Here is a 20,636-nt window from a genome sequence, read left to right as displayed (position 1 = left end):
CTGGCTGTGTGACCCTGGGCAAGTCACTTAACCCCAATTGCCTCACTAAATAAAATAAAATAAAATAAAAAGCTGAGAGGGAGAGAGGGGAGAGAGGAGAGAGAGAGAGAGAGAGAGAGAGAGAGAGAGAGAGAGAGAGAGAGAGAGAGAGAGAGAGAGAGAATGAGAATGAGAATGACAGGAAGGGGAGAGAGTGAAAGAGAGGAGAGAAAGAGAAGAGAGGGAGAGGAGAGGAAAGAGTGAGAGGAGAGACAGACAGAAAGACAGACAGACAGAGACAGAGATGCAGAGAGAGACAGAGTGAGAGGAGGGAGAGAGAGAAAGAGTTAGAGAGAGGAGAAGAGAGACAGGGAGATGACAGAAGGAGAAGAGAGTGAGAGGAGAGGAGAGAGTACAAGAGAAAGAGGAGAGACAGAGAAGAGACAGAGACAGAAAGACAGAGAGAGACAGAAAGAGAGAAGGTTATGGTGGGGGACAACTAATACCTCCATTAAAAAAAGAGAATGGAGCACTGATTACTCCCATTGCTCAATAAAGGGTCTTGAGTGAGGTAGCATCTCCTTACAGGACTTTTAAGGATGATAGAGATGATGCTAATGTAAATGATAATGGCCTCACCAGTGATTTGGGTCATCCACAGGCCCAGGAAGCAACTCTCCAGTAGGTTCCTATGTGATCCCATTAATATATGCATGCCAACATTTTTCCTCCTATTACTGTATTACACCATCCTTAATTACATAATTCTACATTTTCAAGGGTATTTGAAGGAAATTTGGACGGTTCATTGACTGGTATTTGAAGGAAGGGAAAAATTTAATTAAAAAACATGAGGGAAAATTAGTAGTAAAAGAGACTGATTGAAGGGCTCACGTTCAACGGGCTTGGATCATGTCAGCTGAAGTTGGCTTCAGGAGAGTGAACTTGGAGGGTTTTGTTTGGTGTTCTCCCCTCCACAGATAGACCTTTGTTTCCATTCTTGGTCAGCAGGAGAAAGCACAAACAACAAACAAGCAAAAGAATGGCTGCTGTTGGATGGGGGGGCTATGACTTCCCCCCTCCTTCCTCCTCCCTGTTGTTGTTGTGGTGCCAGTGCTTGTTGTTGTTTGTGATTTTTGACATAAATTTTGCAGATTGCATGTTTCTGCCTCCTCTGTTGAATACAAACCGGGGGCCCGTGTTGATTGCAATCACGCTGATTGGGAGGCGAGGCCTGCCTCTGCTTGGGGAAGGGCTCTGTAACCCTGTCTCAGTTGGTTTCCTACAGTTCTTTCCCTGTGGAACTTTTTCTCTAGAGTTTTCCTCGAGTCTCCTTCCTCTTTGGTCTGCTCTCTTCCCTTGGTAAAGAGTTAAGAATCAGGTCACTGGATTTTCCTTTGCTTGGGTTACTTAGCAGAAGCAAGGTGTAAATGCCAGAAGAAAAGAAGGAGAGGTGTTTGAAAGGGACAAAACCTTGGAGCCCCAGAAATGATTGAAGTCAGCAAGTTAAGAGACCTTGTCCAGGTAGAGTCAGAGGGATCAGTTGTACATGGGAGGAGGGGAATCATTTCAAGAAATTCTAGGTCCTCAGTTTCCCTGCCTGTATGAGGAGGAAATGTATTAGATGACATTTAAGGTCCTTTTTCACCTTTAAATCCATGATTCTCTGGGACCGTATCCCACAGACTATGTAGGGGACCCAAATCAATGGTAGCTTCTCATTCCCACTCCCTAGCTGCCCTGCACTTCAACACAAATGCCTGGGCAGTCTAAATGGAAAGTCAATGGGAGGAACACCACTTATTGGAATGAGTTCACTAAGAAGACAGCCTACTGGAGGGGAAGTTATAAACCCCCATGTCAAGAATTTGAAAGGTGATTGCAAGGATGAAAAGGGCTGAGTTGCTCCAAGTCTCCAGGGCTGAAGAAGTGGAATAGAGTAGAAAGTGCATGAAAATTCATTGGGCTTTAAAGAGGATTAATTTATTTTCATGTTAAGGGTTTGTGAAGGCTCCCTTCCCTTCCATTGGGGATGGTGCTTTCCAGAGCAATCAATCAGGAAGTATTGATTAAGCACCTACTGTGTGCCAACTAGGGAAACAGAGACAAGAGCAATAGAGTTCCTGCCTTCAAGGAGTTTGTATTTTAATGGGGAAAGCAAAGCAAACATCTATAGGTGTGTAGGTGTGTTAGGTAACACAGCAGAGTGGGGGTCATAAGGAAGGGTCTCCTGCAGAAGGTAGTAAGGTCTTAGCTAAATCTTGAAGGATATTAGGGATTCCAAGGAGTAAAAGTGAGAAGGGAATAAAATCCAGGCATGGAGGATAGTTATTGCAAAGGCACAGATATGGGAGATGTAGAATCATGTTTAAGGACCAGTCAAGAAGGCCAGTTTGAGTAGACCACAGAATACATAGAGTCCTTCCCAAATGCAAGACAGTAAAAGAGGAAACAGTACAACCCATCGCTGCCAGCCTCTGTGGCTATAAGTAATCCAAATCATCATGTGAGTTCTAATTCCAGCTCTGACGTTCTCTATGCAACTTTGGGTAGATCATTTGAGCTCTCTGAACCCCAGGCTCCTGTCTCTAATACCCATCTCACAAGGTTGTTATAGGGAAAGTACCTTGTAAAACCTGAAAGGACCATTGAAACGAGAGTTATTTATTACTTTTTTTTTCTCTGAAGGGCACGCAGCTAGATAGCTGGGGTTCAGTCTTGAATCAGAAGAGAAGGGCCCCTGGTGAATAGGCAGTTGCACCTGCTTCCAGGTCCCTAGCTTGCAAAGGCAGCCTCGGCCATGCTCTCTGGGCAGGTCTACTCATCCTGCAAAGGGCTGCCATGCTGGCGGCCCTCCATGCCCCAAGTTGCAGATAAGCAAGGAAGCAGAAAGCTGGGCCAGCAGTGGGGCTGGCTTGGCCAAGTGTGAGTGTAATTGGGAAGCAGAGAGGGGGAGGGGGGTATGGCGCTGGAATACAGCTGTCCTCATTACAGACAACTGGAGGCATATGGGAACAGAAAACTTGGCGGTTAAGGAAGAGCAAAACCCTGTTTGCTTGAGGAATCATTTTGACCCAGCATCTTCATCAGATTATTTGGGAACATTTAGCTTGTTCTAGTTCAATAATATATTCAATAAACCTATTAGAGCTTGACACAAATACTGAGTCAGAGTGCTACATGCCAGGATGCTGACAATCTGGGCCATGACAGGCATCCCCCTGTTCAAAACAGGTGATATGAGCATCATTAGCATAATTAATGATTGTGAAGGCCCTAAAGGTATCCTGTAGTCTTTCCTCTCAACAAATAAACAGAACCTACAAATAAACACCACACAAATACCATCACAGTGTACCCATCCTATCCCTAACCCCTTTCTCTTTCTACAATATAGCTAAGATTTTCCATTATTGAATTCTCTCCTGTACTCAATCAATACTAGCTCAGTTATTGGGGTTTTCTTCAGTTGTATGCCATTGAGGTTTAGGAAATGAGCCTTGGCTTTGCATGCTGCTCAGGCCTGAAGAAGAAAGCTACCTCTTTCTGTCTTCTGTTCCAAGCTCTTCCCTACTGAGCCTGTGCCTTGACAATAAGCAAAAGAGATTCCAAATGAGGTGAGATGATTCATTGGATAGAGCATTAGACCTAGAGTCTGGAAGACCTGAGTTCAAATTTTACATCAGATACTTACTAGCTGTGTGACCCTGGGAAAGCCATTTAACCTCTTGGCTTCAATTTTGTCATCTATAAAACGGGGACAATACTTATACTTACTTCATAAGGTTGTTTTAAGGATCCAGTGAGATAGTATATGAAAAGTACTGTGCAAATCTCAAAGCACAACATACAATATTAGATATTATTATTTATTTTCATTATCAGTTGAACCACTGTTTGTCTTCTCCTTACTTCTCAGCTTTATGTCCACACTTACAAATTTATAGACTGCTACCAGTTGGAGTCAGTCTGTCAGTCAATCAATCAGATAATCACAAAGCCTTCATTGAGCGCTGACTAGTATACCCCCAACACTGTCAGGCTTGCAGTCCTGTGGATGCCTAGGGCTATTCTGAGAAACTAAGGGAATAGGGTATCAGAAGAGATAATGAGACTCTCCACCACTCCTTTTTTTGAGCTGGCTCTGCCTCTGGCCCTAAAATCGTCTTCCTCCTCATCTCCCAACAAAGCAGCAAGTTAGTGCCTACTAAGTCTGTTCTCTCCCAGCAGCCATGTCTCATTAAAAATGCTAATTTGGCCAGCATGTCTTCCTTCCCATCCTCGTTTTGGCATATACATGAGTCACTCATTTCTATTCAGGAGAGGTGGTCTCTGGGGTGAACAGGAGCCTGAAAGGAAGCTCTGTTGTAAATACCAGGAGGAGAAGCCTGCATGTGAAGCTGAAGGGACAGGGCAACCACCCGTTTGCCTGGTTGGACAATTTATCTCCTTCTGTTTTCTCCTGCCCTTCTCAGGAGGCACCCGCTGCTAGGCAGGAGGATGCTTTTAATGCTGCTGGGACCTTGTGGGGGGCATTGTCCTATCCATGCCAGCTCCGGGCAGGAGCTCTGACCTATGTGCATCTGAATGGCATTGCCCTGGGTGCTGGCACAGTCCCACATGAAGTCTGAATGCTGCTCCAGCCGAGTAGTGCTCAAACCATGCCAGCTTTTTTGAATGGGCACTGCAGGCTGGGAGTGCTAAGATGGAGCTGGACAATCATCCTGGTTTGCTGGGGCACAGGACTGCACCATGACTGCTAAGCAGATTTCAAAAGCTTGACAGGAGAAGGGCAGGAAGCCTAGAATTAGATGTCCCTGAAAACACTTTCTTAATCAGCTACTGGAATATTCCACTTTCCATGGAATAATCCTTCCAAGCATATGGGTCAAGTTGCTTCATCGGCACTATCTCAAACTCAACTCAAGCCTTCTTCTCTTGAAGAGGTCAATGTCATTTTGGGTTGTATGCCATCTTCCCATTCTACTCCTTGGGAATATCCTGTGTCTCTCTCTATATATATCCTTTACATTATTGCTTTAGATGTAACCCTCTGACATGTCCACCACCCTGTACCATACATGCTGTAGTAATTAGAATATGAATACCTAGAAGGCATTGATTGCTTTCCCTAGTCTGCTTTACATTTTGATATATTTGGGTCTCCCCCACCCCCAAGTAATAATTCTGGGCTTGTAGATGGAAATTATAAAAATCTACACAAAAATTGTAAAGTGACTTGAAATAATCAATATATGTCAGAGTAGGAAAGGACAGAAAAAGGTCATCTGGTCCAACTCCCTGCCTAATGCATAAATTTCCTCTCTACAATGCCCTCAAGCAGGCATGATAGGATAGCTCCAGTGATGGGAAACTCTCTGTCTCAGAAAGCCAATTTATTTCACTTTTAGACTATTTCTAATTCCTAGAAAATTCTTCCTTATATTGAACTAAAATATGCTTTCACCTCTATCCACTGCTCCTAGTTTGAGCTTCTTTTCACATTATGGCCCTTCAAATAGTTATCCCTAAGCCTTCTCTTCTCCAAAGGAAACACCCTCAGTCCCAGCAATTGATTCCTTGCACAGCATTGTTTCAAGTCTCTTCTCCATCCTGGTTTGCTCCCCTTGGAAGGTGTTAAAACTCGCCAACACTCCCCCTGGCAAAAATAATGTCATTCCCAGAATTTAACATAATAATTCAGAGAAGCAGCACCGTATATTCACTTGTTCCACAGTCAAATGGTCAACAAATATTTCAGTTCCTACTATGTGCCAGATGCTGTGCTAGGCATTAGAGTTACAAAGACGAGAGAGACAGAGAGACAGAGACAGAGGCAGGCAGATAGATAGACAGACAGACAGTCTGGCTTCAAAGAGCTTACATTCTCCTGGAAACTGACACCCTTGCTGGAAATAGTTAAGGATTATTACATTCCTTCTGTGTCAACCCAGCACCTAACACAGTGCCTAACACAGGTACTTAACAAATTCTTATTGATTGATCTGTCAATGGAGCGTTAAGTGTGCATTATATTTTGGAGGGTGGGATTGGGGGTTTGCTACATCTAATCAAAGAATGACTGTTGATCTTGGAATGAACCCAGCCGACCAAGTCTCTTAGACAAAATGCCATCTAATCATTTCTCTCCAGTCCCATAACCTATAACATTTGCTGACTTCCCAATGTGCATATAGTCCTACTCTGATCTCTCCTTTGCTCGTGTCCTCCAGGAATTTTCTCATGACCTTTATTATTTGTGTTTCCTTTGCTATTTTGTATATTAATTCTCTTAGGCAGCTGGGTGGTACAGTGGATGGAGTACTGGGCCTGGAGTCAGGAAGACTCATCTTTTGAGTTCAAATCTGGCCTCAGACACTTACTAGCTGCATGACCATGGGCATCCTGTTTGCCTCAGTTTCCTCATCTGTAAAATGAGCTGGAGAAAAAAATGGCAGACCACTCCAGTACCTTTGCCAAGAAAACCCTAAATGGGATCAATGAAGAGATAGACACGACTGAAACCACTCAGCAAAAACAAATATCAATTCTCTTAGGAGAGATAATGTAGCATAGTGGGGGATGTTCTGGCTTTGAATTTAGTGAGGTCTAGGTTCAAATCTCATCTATAGCCCATATTATTATAACACTATTGTAAAGCCACTTAGCCTTTTGAATCTTAAGGACCTCTATCTAAGATTATGAATAATGGATGGACCATAATTCACACTAATGTTCTTGGCATATTGCTATGTTCTCTTAGGCCCATGATAAGCAGTCCTTAAACTAATTTTTGTTTAGTTAATTTGGATAAATGCAAGTTTCCTTGTGTGTGGATTAGGAAGGGGTGGGTACTCCTAGTTTCTTCTAATGAAACTGTGTGTTCTGCTCTATGCTATGACACAACCCTGTGTAGCATTCCAGCTGTGAGCCCACTCTAGGCCCTCCCTTCTCTCTGAACAGACTGAAGAGTTGTGAGCTCCAAACTTCCTCAGCCTCGCTGCAGATCTGCCGCCTCATTATTACACTGGAAGCTAGAGGGAGAACAAATCTTCACAAACTCATAAACTATTTACAGTTGCACTGAGCAAGCATTCTATGTTTCCCCCCTGCTCACTATTGTCAGGCTGTGTGTTTTGACTGCATGGGGCGGGGGGAGGGGGGCTTAGTGCTGAGAGGGGTGGTGTTTGGGGCTCCCCTCTAGATAGACGTCTCCTCTAGAGGTCTCCTTGCCTCTGGCACTGGACTTCCTGGCTCGGGCTCCTCTGGCAAGAAACACAGCCCTCTGTTCTTAAAGTCACCAAGCCCCATACCAGCCGTGCATTGAGCTCCAAATAAAATTTGGAGGCAACTTCATAACAAGGCACCAGGGGCCTCTTCATTCACAGATGGTGTTGCCAAAGTCAATTGTGCTGCCTCTCCATCTCTGTGTGTATCTTCCTCTACCTAGGATTATACCTCTTTAGAAACCTCACAGGGACACAGACCCTATGACCATCTGGGCGTTGGTGATTCCATAGATCTGTCAGCTAGCCAGCTCTCTAATTATCAATTTATCGTTTTCTATGAAATTATATCTCCCATTGTATATAGTACTCAGTACCACCTCTCCCATGTTTGTTTCATTTTTCCCCTGAATATTTACATCATAGAATTTTTATATTGGAGTTCAATCACTAAGAATTTATTAAGTGCCTACTATGTGCCCGGTACTAGAATTTCATTTTGTTTTTAGAGGGGAGAGTAAGAGCAAGATCCATAATTTTATTAGTATAGGGAATTCTCAGCAAGGAAACAGATGCAAAATTGCACCCTCTCTGCAACTTGTATTCTTTATCAAATAAGATAAAATATAAAATCCTGTGCAAACCTTAAAGCGCTATAAAAATGATAGCTATCATTATAGCTTTGGAGAGTTGCCTAGGGGCACTGAGAGTGTATCATTTGTCCGTGGTTACATAGCCAACATGTTGTTGAGTCAGGATTTGAGCCCAGGCCCCTCAGGCTCTAAGGTTGCCTCTCCATTCAGTATGCCACAGCTGCAACTTGGGTACCACACAGGTCAAAGAAAACACTCTCTGCCTTCAAGGAGCACATTGCTTCTCTTGAAAGCCACTTTAACAGGACATCTTGCTTTCAACTTTTCCATTTTATAGATTATGAAACTGAGATCCAAAGAGTTTAAGTGATATGTCTAAGGCTACAAAGATGTAGAAGAGGTAGTACTAGGTTTCAGGTCTTCTGATTTCTTCGACTGATTTCCTAATATGCCACAAAGCCTTTTTGTTGGGTTATCTCTTCCACCCTCTCTTGCCTTTTCCTCTCTTTCTTTGATAGCTGCTGCCCATATCGTAGAACCAAATACCAAGTTGTGCCTGTCCCCACTCCTACTGAAGAAGTAGTAGTAGCAGCAGCTGTAGCAACAACAACAACAGCACTTCTTGTAGGTTAAAAATGTGGAGTGTCCCAGAATTGAACAGAAGTGAAAAAGAAAAGGCTATTATCAATAAGAGACAGTTCCCAACTGACAGCTGATGTGGTAATCAATGACAGGCAGTTAAAAGCCTGATATGCACCTATATATTAATTGTGCTCAATTACAGTTGTCCCTTCCTCATCTCAACTTTCTCCATCACGGTTTGGATATATCATGGGTCAACATAAGAAATTAAATGGGAATTTGGGAAAAGTTTTGTGGAAGCTGTAGATGACACATGAAGGCCAGCAGATGACACAGAAAAGGTTTAGAAACTCAGAATTGCATAAAATATATGTATAGTATTGTATAACATCAACATAGTTTATCTTTTAATACCATAATATTTCAGACTTCTTCTGTGGTAAAAGGGAGGGCCAAAACATTGTAATAAGATTTTCCAGATCACAGGGGCACCATGCCCCTAATCCATATGATGTGGAAGGGATAACTGTATTATCTTCAAACAGGTGAAATCCATGTCTATATATCTAGCCTTAATTGCTTTCCTAAATTCCAGTTTTGCATTCCCAAATACCTTCAAGATTGGCTCTACCTGGATGACCCATCTGCATCATAAATTAAGCATGTCCAAAGAGAAACTCATTACCTTACTTGCTAAATCCACTTTCTCCTCCAAACTCCCTTGTTTTTACTAAGGGAACTACCATCTTTCTAGACTCCCAAGCTCACAATCTCAGCCATGCTTAACTATTTCCTCTCTCTTCCTCCACTCCCTCCTGCCATATGCACATCCAACCATTTCTCAAGCCTTATCAACCTTGTATCCACATCTCTTGCATCTGTCCCCTTCTCTAGATGAATATGCTACCACCCTAATTTAGGTTTCCATCATGTCCTCACCTACTCTGTTGAATAACTTATTAACTGAGGTCCCTCCTTCAAGTCCTTCTTCTTTCCAATCCATACTCTACATAGGTGCCAAAATAATCTTGTAAAGGTACATGTTTGAACATGGTGATCCCCTACTCAGAAATCCTCTGTGGCTCTTCTTTCTCCCGATGTAAAATGTTAATTCCTTAGCTGGCATTTAAAACCCATTACAAAGCAGCTCTAATATCCATTCCAAACTTATTTCATACCACTTTACTTCACATACTCTATGCTCCAGACAATCCATCAATAAGCATTTATTAAATGCCTATTATGTACCAACCAAACATTGCCTTTTCATCTCTGCCTCTTAGAATGTCTTTTGTTTGTGTTGAGACATTTCAGTCATGTCCAACTCTTCATGACCTCATTTGGGGTTTTCTTGGCAAAGATACTTGAGGGACTTACAATCTCCATTTCTAGCTCATTTTAGAGATAAGAAAACTGAGGCAAACAGGGTTCAATGACTTGCCCAGGGTCACACAGCTATTTAGTGTCTGAGGCCAGATTTGAACTCAGGAAGATGAGCCTTTGACTCCAGACCCAGCACTCTATCCCATGTAGCTACCCTTGTTTCCTTCAAAGGAGGAAAGTGGGAGGTAAGTGGAAAGAAGAAACAGGATAGTTAGAGGTGCTTGGAGAAATCCTTATCCTTCCATTTTAAAGCCCAAGACTGATTCCCTGGTGGTGTCAAAGCATTGGCAATCAGCTCATAGGATCATAGATCTATAACAAGAAGGCACCTAGAAGCCCCCTAATCCAACCACTTCATTTTACATATGAGGAAAACTGAGGCCCAGGTAGGTAAGTAACTTTCCCAAAGGTACACAAGTAACCAACATGAGAGTCAGAATTTGAACCCACATCTTTGGATTCCAGAGGCTAGGCTCCTTCTAAAATATCATGCTGCATTCCTAGGATTGTGTCTTGGAGTGTGCCTGGAAAAAGAGGTACTATACTACAGCACTTCATAAGTCTTTTCTCAGGGGGTTTATGGACCAAGGACATCTGGTGCCTAAGGCTTTATATCTGTTGGTTTGATCCCTCGAATGGGGGAAGGGCCTATAACGTTCCAAATGCTAGTGCTGGCATAGCTTTAATTCCTTCTGAAGGGTCGAGGTTATTTCTCCATTGGGAGTGCTAATGGGATTCTAATACCCTGGTAAATGGGATTTTTTACAACTGCCATTCTGCAGTTACTGAGATGGCGTGTCGCCGGGACGGCCCTATAAATCCTGCCAACTCAGTCAGAGGAGGAGGAGGAAGAAGAAGAAGAGAAACAGGAATAATAGGGATAGATAGAGCATTCAGATGCAGCCTCTGTGCAGTGGATCCTAACGGAGGTTCCATCCTGGGATCTGGGTAAGGAGATAGTCCTTAGCCATTCAAGTCCCCCTAGAAAGGTCAGGGGCATGGTGGCAAGGGAGATCAATTTTGATAGCCTCGGTAGGTGTAGGCAAGGCTATGAAAGTGTACCTTGGTCCACAGGGCTGGAGAGAATAATCTCTTAAGTCTTCCAGTGCTGAGATTTTATGAATTTGTAATGGAAGTGAGGAAGTAGACCTATAGAAGATTTTTAATCTGGTCTTCTGCCTGTATGAGTGAGTAGGATAGGACCCTTGAAATGCTTGCCCCTGGAAGATGTACATCTCATTTGAACCCAGTGAGACAGGGAAGAAAATGATGGAGCCAAGGTGAAAGGGAGAAGATAATAAATTAGGCAGGGTTAATGTCAATTTGAAAGGTTCCTAATAAACTATAAGATCCATGAGAGTAGAAACCATATCACTTCTAAATTTTTTACCAGTGCACATTAAACACTTAATAAATACTATTCAATTCCAATTGAATAATTGTACCGAAATTGGGGGGTAACAATGAAAATTTGATGGGCCAAACAGAAGGGTTATAGAGAAAGAATTTTTTCAAAACAGCTTTACCACCTTTATCATATTCACATGGGCAGACTCTGTCTCCTCTTGTAAACTGTGCAAAGATAAAGGATCCAACATATTCAAGTTAATCTATTGACTTGTGTACCTAGATGGTGCAAGAGATAGAGCACTGGGTTTGGAATCAGGAAGACCCATCTTCATGAGTTCAAATCTGGCTTCAGACACTTTCTAACTATGTGACCCTGGGTAAGTCACTTCACCCTGTTTGCCTCAGTTTCTCAATCTGTAAAATGAGCTAGAGGAGGAAATGGAAATCCAGTCCAGTATCTTTGCTAAGAAAACTCCAACTGGGGTCACGAAGAGTCAGACATGACTGAAAAATGACTTCAACAACAACAATATTGACCTCATATCATGTGCACAGTTCAGTGCCATGGAGGCTACAGAAATGTATAAGACACAGTCCCTGCTTCCAAGAAGGTAATAACTATATTGGCAGGACAGGGCTTACACATCTGAGATGATAAAAAAGACCAAACAGGACAGAATGTGAGTAAGGGCTAGTATGAGTGATCAGACACTAAAGAGTGGAGGAATTCAAAGGAGGAAAGATCTGTGTGAGTTGTAATCATTGGAGAGTACCATTTAGAGGAAAAAGAAAAGAGGGATTTAAGCAAGGCTTTGAAGGGTTTATAAGATTTGGAGAAGGGAAGAGTGGATGAGTAATGGACATAGAACGGAAGCAGGTATGACAAAAGAGTAGCATGCTTGGGACCCAAAGAGCTGGGTTCAAGTCCTTGCTTTGTCATTAAATATCATCTTGAAAAGTCCCCAAATGCTTAAGAGCTTCACATTTCTTCATCTATAAAACACTGATAATAACGTTGTGCTCCCCACTTCATAATGATGTTGTGAAGATCAACTGAGAGAATCATGTAAAGATATATACTAAAGCCATCATGATGCCTTCTGGAGCAGTGAGGACACGAGTCTGACTGACTAGATATTAAATTTTTCTAAGTGTGAAGATGGGAGAACAAGTTGGAAGGGTAGGTTGGGGTCAGTTTGGGATTGATTTTGTATTTCCCATGAAGTGCCTAGCAGAGTGCTACAGACTCAGTCAGTCATTCCTGGCCTGTGAGTGAGAGATTGATTGATTGACTTTCTGACTGCCAAATGTCCCAGAGGAGCCCAGATGCGAGGCCTGAGTGAAGTATCCCAGACTTGTCTATCTAGAAAATGAACCATGCTCTGAAATGAAATGTCTGGTCCTATTTGTAAGGCTTTTAATAACACTATGGAGAGAGGAAGGGTAGCTGAGGCAGATGCATCTTTATCTGGAGCTGGGATTAAGCAGCTCTCATTCTGGGCCCCCTAAGGGCATGATTGTTTGAGAGGGCAACTAGGTATTTACAACATCTTTCACTTAGCTTGGGCCATGGCCATTGGGGATCAAATAATGGTCTGCTGTCACCAGAAATGTGGATTCTTGCCCTGCCTTCTAGTAGAACAATCCTTAGTCGCCTCTTTGGCAGTCATTTTACTCTGTGTCCCTCAAAAGTCTGTTTTTTTTTCCCAGAGTTCCAGGTTCCCCACAGTTTGAGCTTATTTTTGTCCTGATAATCACATAGGTGGATGAGGAAGTGCTGTCAGTTTGTAGCTGCCTTGGGGCTAGCACTCTGTGGGGCATCCTTTTGTCAGCAGTGCCTCCTTCCCTTCCTAATCTCCAACTTCACCTTTCCTAAATCTGTTGTGTGTCACCACCCAATCTAAATTCCACTTGGGTAGCTGGCCAGCCTCCACCTGGTGCACGCCCTCAGTTTTGGCCCTTTATTCTGCACTTCCTGTCTCCTCTCCCTGGGATCATTGGGGCCCGTTAATGTGAACTCTTTCAGGTTAAGGCAAAACCTTATAACTTATCTATGCTTCTCTCCAGAGACTGTCAGGAGATAGGATCACTCATTTGTTTCATTACTACTGTCCTCTACCCTCTCCATCTCATATCTTTCCCCCACTGCTCATTCTTCCCTGTCAGATACCTTTGTTCTTAAGAGACGGGAGTCCTAATTGCCGGCCTGCATGTCATACAACACTGACCTATCTAGGTAAGGAGAAACTTTAGTGCCCCAGTCTCTTCTCCCACTTACCTCTCCCCATTTCCCATCATTTGCCACTATAGGTACCTACTGCCATGACATGTTCATGGATGCTTTGGGTCCCTTTGGTAGTTTCCTGGTAGTTTTTGGTAGTTTGGTACTTTCTGGGAAAGTATTCAAAACTCACAGAGGGGTCAAAATTGGAGGTGACCTTAGAAAGCATATTAGATTACCTTTTGCCATTCCTTCTCCAGTGGATTAAGGCAAACTTAGGTTAAGTGACTTGCCCAGAGTCACACAGCTAATAATTATCTGAGGCTTGATTTGAACTCAAGTCTTCCTAACTCCAGACTCAGTCCTCTATCCACTGAAACACCTAGCTGCCTGGAAACTAGTTTACCCCTTAGTACTAATGACACAGAATGGCTTGTTTTGGCCATCCCACAGTCATTTACATTTTACTGAAGCATTACTGAAGACAAGCTCTAACTAAAAAGAATGAATTGTTACAGGTAGTGTATCAAGCTGGTAGGGAAGTTATACAAAGGGTAGGGAGTGATCTCTGGAACATCATCATTTTGCTGTACAACAGAATGGCCTGGATTAAGAACATACAAAGAACCCTCATGGAGGTTTTAGATTAAGGTCTTCAGGCTCACCTAATTTTGCAGCTGAGCAAAATGAGGCCCAGGCTCAGAGATGAAATGATCTGCTCTAGGTCACAAGCCCTAGGATATCCAACGGTCATTCTCCCCTAAGCACAAAACATTTGCTGGACAGTGAACCTCTTCTTTCTGCTCGCCCTGCCAATTCTGGTGATTGCTGTGGATGTGGCATAGCCCAGGGCTTCTCGCTGGGATTCTGGTCTGTTTAGAGGCATGGTACAATGGGATCAGAGATGATCTGCTATTTACTAGACTGTGCCTTCATATTTTCATGCATAATTTGGGCCCCTTTTTATGGTAGCTCTTTTTTATGATCTTGGGCAATTATTTCATCTCTCTGGCCTCAGTTACCTCATCCATAAGATTATGGCTTTGGGCTATTTCTATTCAATCTAGCAAAATATTGATTAAGAGCCTAGAATAACATATTGTGGGGCAGCTAGGTGGTATAGTGGATAGAGCACCAGCCCTGGATTGAGGAGGGCCTGAGTTCAAATCCGGCCTCAGACACTTGACACTTACTAGCTGTGTGACTCTGGGCAAGTGACTTAACCCCAGTTGCCTCACCAAAAAAATTAAAAATAAACATAAATAAAATGGGATTCTGTGGCTCTTTGAAAAAAAGTGATGCAAAAACATATTGTAATAGACTACTAGGATACAAAACCAAAATGAAACACTCCCCCTGACCTCAAGGAACATAAAGTCTTCTATATATGTGTTTTTGCAGAAGGAAATGGCAAAGCACTCCAGTATCTTGCAGCAAGAAAACCCCAAATGGGGTCAACAAGAGTCAAACACGACTGAACAACATGTGTGTTTGGGGAAGGGAGGTAGGTAATATAACCTGGATTCAGATAAATTCATAGTCCCAGTTTAGACATCAAAAATGGGATTATAAATCACACAACACACAAACACATACTATTACATATGTGTGTGTGTATATATGTATATGTATATATAAATTTTATATTAATATATATACAATTAATAGATGGTATCTGATAATATATGTGTATAATATAATGAATATATGTGATATATAATAATATCTAATAAATTTCATAAATATATAAAAACATGGTAATTTCAAAAGGGGTTAGGTACTAACAATTAGGGTATCAGGAGGTCCCATATAGTTTCAATTCTATGATCCTGAGTCTGTATTGAAGGCAATAATCAGAAGGCTTTTCAAACCTAACTCTAAGCTGTTCTCCCGACACGTTGAAATTAAACCCATAAAGAAGTCTGGAGATAGCTTTGGAACTTGTGAAAGGAATTCAAAGGAGGCTTCCTTCAGTTTATTGCGCACATCTCACAGAGAAGCTAGTTATGAGACAACAGTGCCCCTTCTTGGAACAGATAAGCCTGATCCTCAGGGCATAGGCAGTGCGGAGGGGCAGAGGTGGGCTTGAGAGGGAGCCCAGAGCAGGACCAGTGCACATTCTCAGAGCTTAGGAAATGTTCTCTTCAGCTCCAGGGCCTGAATGCCTCTGAGTAAGGTAATCTTTAGGGTCTCTGTTCACTAAGGCCCAGAGCAGCATGAGAGCTGCTGAAGCAACAGCAACTATCCTTAGTTCCCACTTCTTGCCCAAAGTGAGACAGGATGGGGACCAATGTAGGAGGCTGTGAGAGGAGCAGGAAGGAAGAGCAAACCCCTTCCTTTTATTCAGGGCTCTTAACCTGCAGTTCCTACATAGATTCACAACTTTATTTTCACTGGCCTCTAACAAAATAGCACATCATTCAATTATGATTTTTTTTAAGAGAACTGATTCTGAAAAGTGATCCATAGATTTCTGCAGATTGTCAAAAGGATCCATGACACCAAAATAGATTTGGAAGCCTTTCTCTAATTGAATAAAGTGAGATTTAATATAACTCAACTGCCAACACCTCTCAGGTTTGTCCTGGAGGGCTTGTGTGCCATTACCTCTAAACTCTGATCTCTGGCATCATTTCTTGATCTCGTGTGGCCAGAGTCACACAAGTAAGGTCAGCAAGGCCATTATACCTAGACCTCAAGAACCCAAAGAAATCTTCAAATATAATGGGTAAAGAATGATCATCTTTTACTCTGGAGCAGAAGTATGTGAATGGTATTGCCAGTTATGGACTTATATTTAATTAAATGCAACAGTAATTTATTACTTATCTACCATTGCAAGGCACTACAAGAATTTTGGGGGCCACAAAGACAAAGGAAAAAGAAGGAGTTTATATTCTGCTATGTTGGAGGGACAGGAGGGATATAAGAGATAGGAAGGGAATTCAACAATGTAGGTAAGTATATATATATAGTAGCCAAGTCAGATATAACTGTGACATTGGCTAATAGATGTCCCCATTCCAATAATTCAATGACAGTGCAAAGGAAAAGGTTAATAAGGCCAAACAAACCCTTTTTTTTTTTGTTGTTCAGTCCTATGATTTTATTGGATAAAGAAATTCCAGTGATGAAACTCTCCCTACCAAAAGGATCAGCACTGTTCTGTAATTTATAGTCTTAGAGAATTATCTAGGGGGCACTAAAGGGTTAAATTAATTTCCTAGGGTCACACAACCAATATATGTCAAAAGAAGACTTGAGCTCAAGTCTTTCGACTCTGAGATAAACTTGTTATACCTATCAGGCATATAGTCCCTCTTGTTAGTTTTTCTGGGCTAAGCTGATTCTCTGCCTTAGGGAGAGAAAGAAGTTAGTTGGTACTGTGGCTAGAGCTCTGGGGGTGGAGTCAGGAAAACCTGAGTTCAAATTTGGCCTCAGACACTTACTGGCTGTGTGACCATGGGTAAGTCACTTAAACCTATTTGTCGCAGTTTCTTCAACTATAAATTGGGATGGTAACAGTACCCACCTTTCAGAGTTGTAAGGATACAGGTTATTGTGAGAAAATTTATAAAGTGATTATTGTAGTGCTGGGTGCTATGTAAATGCTTTATTCTCTTCTGTCTCACTAAACTGCTTTCTCTCATCAGTCCTTATTACATAGAAAGTCTTTACTCCAGTAACTTGTATTTCAAATACTTGGATACTGTTTTGAATTGCCTATGGTTTGGGCTCCTCTCGTCTGTTTCCTTAATCTATTTTTCTCTTTTGTTTTGTTTTGTAGATAATAGTACCAAATCATTTTGATGATTACTAATTTAAAATATAATTTAAAGTTGAGTGACGCTAAACCCTTCCCTTCTTTTAACCCAATTATTTCTCTTGAGGTCCTGAAAAAAAGCATTTGTTGAATAAAATACATTTTGACTTAAAACTCACTTTTGCCCCTACCATGCCATGATTTCATGTTTTTAACTGTCTAGGGCCTTCCAAAGCTGAGAACTGTCCTAGTGGCCTCACTTAACCTCTAAGCATTCCTAGCTAGGTTATCATATTTTTAGTGTCTCCTGATTCCCCAAAAGAAATATTAGTCTCCCTCTGAACTTGATATCACTCTTTCTTTTCTTAGAAAGCAGTGAACCCCATTACAGAAGCAATGCTTATATTGCAATAGGGTCCAATCTCTACTACAAATTGATTTTTTAAAAACCAGTGGTAATCTCAAAGAACCAAGAAGATGGGATAATTTTATAGGATAGTCACTGTCTAGGGTACCTGATAGATGGTCCTTCCACAGCCTCCTTCCAAATTCCTTTAAAAGTACAATGCCTTATACTTCACCTACACCCAGAAAGCCCAGACCCTATGACAAGGCAAGCTCACTTCATCTCAAACTGGACAGGTAATTAATTGACTTCTCTGTACAAGACACTATGCCTTTGGATTTTGATTAAACTTCACTGTAAATTGGTGTGGGGAGGTTGGGAAAATAGATGTCTGGGGCACAGGGCAAGTAAGGCGTAATGACCACTGTATGTGTACTGAGTTCTCCTTCAAACTGAAGCCACACTTTCTATGTAGGCAGACAATCTTAGCATTGGGTTGTTATTGTTTAGTGTGTTTTCATCTGTGTTTGACTCTTCCCAACCCCATTTGGGTTTTTCTTAGCAAAGATATGGAGTGGTTTGCATTTCTTTCTCCATTTCATTTTATAAATGAGGAAAACTGAGGCAAACAGGGATAAGTGGACTTGCCCAGGGTCACACAACTATTAAGTGTCTAGGCCAGTTTGAACTCAGGAAGATGAATCTTTCTAACTCCAGACCCCATGACTCTCTCCACTGTACCTCCTAGCTGCCCCTAAACATTTCTAGTCAAAAGGCATCCACAAACACAGTCGTTTGATCAGTAAATCAACAAACTTTATTTGATGGCCTACTCTGTGTCAATCATTGTCCATCCGCAAGTATCTAAAAAGGAAGATTTTGTGAATTCCATGTTCTGGTGAGACTAGCTATTCTCTCTTGCCATGCCCCATCCCAGTGTCATTCTGTTATCACTCACAATTAACCTATAATAAATTGATGCTGGAAGTTAATTAGTTTGATGCCTATTCATTTTTGTGTACTTGGTATATCTTTACCCTCTCTGTCCACAACTTTTACACAGTTTTAGAATGTAAATTTCCAGGCATCAGAGCCCCTTATTGGACTTTCTCTATATTGCACCCAAAACAGTACCAATATATGCTTAACATAGATTTTCTGGGCTGGCGTCATTATCTTTGGAAAGTATGCTATCATATAGGAGCAGGCATCTGATTCCAGCCCCTATGATCCCCTCTCAACCTGGATGATTAATTAATATTTGAAGCAAAACATTAGACAGCTTGGTAGTGTGGTGGATAGAGTACCAGACTAGAGTCAGAAAAACCTGAGTACAAATTGAACTCGGGCACTCATTAGCTCTGTGACCCTGGCAAGGCCCATAACCCTTCTGCCTCAGTTTCCTTATATGTAAAATGAGGATGCAATAGCACTTACTTTTTAGGGTCATTGTGAGGTTCAAATGAGATAATTGTGAAACTACAATATAAATATTATATTAATAAAATATATAAATATTATACTAATAAAATAGTAATATATAAATACTAGCTATCATCACTATTTTTTTTGGTGGGGCAATGAGGGTTAAGTGATTGCCCAGGGTCACACAGCTAGTAAGTGTCAAGTGTCTGAGGCCAGATTTGAACTCAGGTCCTCCTGAATCCAGGCTGGCGCTTTATCCACTCCGGTCCCCTAGGTGCCCCATCCACTATATTATTAATGGGGTTGTCATTATGTCTGATAATGATGCCCATTATTCAGGGTCCATGTGATCTAGTTCAACCCCCACTATCCTCTCTCAACATTGAAGAGTAGGTTTTAGATTTTCAGAGCAAATATTAGGTAGCAGGGTACCTCAGTGTGGACCTGGAGTCAGGAAAACCTGAGTTCAAATCCATATTCAATCATTTACTAGCTCAGCTCAGTGACCCTGGGCAAGTCACTCAATCTATATGCCTCAGTTTCCTCATCTGCAAAATAGAGATAATAGATCTAGTTATGAGGATGAAGTGAGATAATATTGGTACAATGCTTTACAAATCTTTACAAAAGCGCTACATAAATGCTATCTATGCTGGGACCAGTTCAGATAAGATTTGGAAAAGGTATAGAGACAAGAATCCTAATATGGTGGTAAGGCATGTCCTCTCTGTCAACAACATCCACAGAAGTAGGAAATAGATAAGCAGCTAAGTGGCCAGAGTCTGCCACTGCCTCCAGCACAGTCAGGTATTCTAGACTGAGGTAGTAAATTAATAGAAATGGGAGACTCATGTTGTGAAGGTGGAGGCTTGAGATTCCAAACACTAAAGCTGAGAGGGAAGAACTAACAAGCTAGATGGGCTGAACAGAGTGAGCCCCTGAGAGTCAACCAAGACCCAGCGAGAAGCAATTCAGGGAAAGAACCAAGAAAGAAAACCAGAAATCAGAAACCAGAATAGTGTTTGCTCAATGCTGTTTAAGGCAGGTTGTCCTGTGATGAGTAGGTCATCTCTGTGAATGCCCTGAACCAGTCTTCCACTATCCTTTTCTGGCAGGACGGAAACTTGTAGATTCTCCACTCCTTTGGAGAGGGATATTGGGAAGGAATAAGTATTTATTAAGCACCTAACATGATGCTAGACATTATTTGCAACATTCTTTACATATATTATCTCATTTGATGCTCACAACAACCCGGGGAGGTAGGTACTATCATTATTCACATTTTACAGATGGGGAACTTGAAGCAAACAGAGGTGAAGTGATTTGCCAGGATCACACGACTATTAAGTCTCTGATGCTGGATTTGAAAGCACAGTTTACATGCAGTCTCCTACATAAGAACTTTCCTGCCCTCACCTCTTCCCCTCAACCTCTCCTGCCTTTCTCCACCCCACCCCCTGCCACAATATTATTAGTTTTCTGTTGCTGTTGTTTAATCAACAAGTCGTGTCTGATTCTGCATGACCCCATCTGAGGTTTTCTTGGCAAAGATACTGGAGTGGTTTGCCATTTCCTTCTCCAGCTCATTTTACAGAGGAGGAAAATGAGGTAAGCAGGGTCAAGTGACTTGTCCAGGATCACACAGCTACTTAGTATCTGAGGTTGAATGTGAACTCAGGTCCTTCTGACTTGAAGCCCAGTGTAACTGCCTACCTAGTTGCCTCCCTACTAGAACTGTGCTAGGCTCCATACTACTAAATTGCAT

General features: G+C 41.9%; 1 protein-coding gene across 2 annotated transcripts in view; it reads left to right on the top strand.

The window, feature by feature from the left end:
• The window catches only part of NTM (neurotrimin), a 1,333,904-nt gene that overhangs the window by 162,387 nt on the left and 1,150,881 nt on the right, over positions 1-20,636 (top strand). The gene's annotated exons all lie outside the window — the stretch shown is intronic.

This window comes from Dromiciops gliroides, chromosome 3 (assembly GCF_019393635.1).
Source record: "Dromiciops gliroides isolate mDroGli1 chromosome 3, mDroGli1.pri, whole genome shotgun sequence".
Taxonomy (NCBI): Eukaryota; Metazoa; Chordata; class Mammalia; order Microbiotheria; family Microbiotheriidae; genus Dromiciops; species Dromiciops gliroides.
The sequence above is the reverse complement of the archived record's forward strand: the minus strand, read 5'-3'. Positions and strand labels throughout refer to the sequence as shown.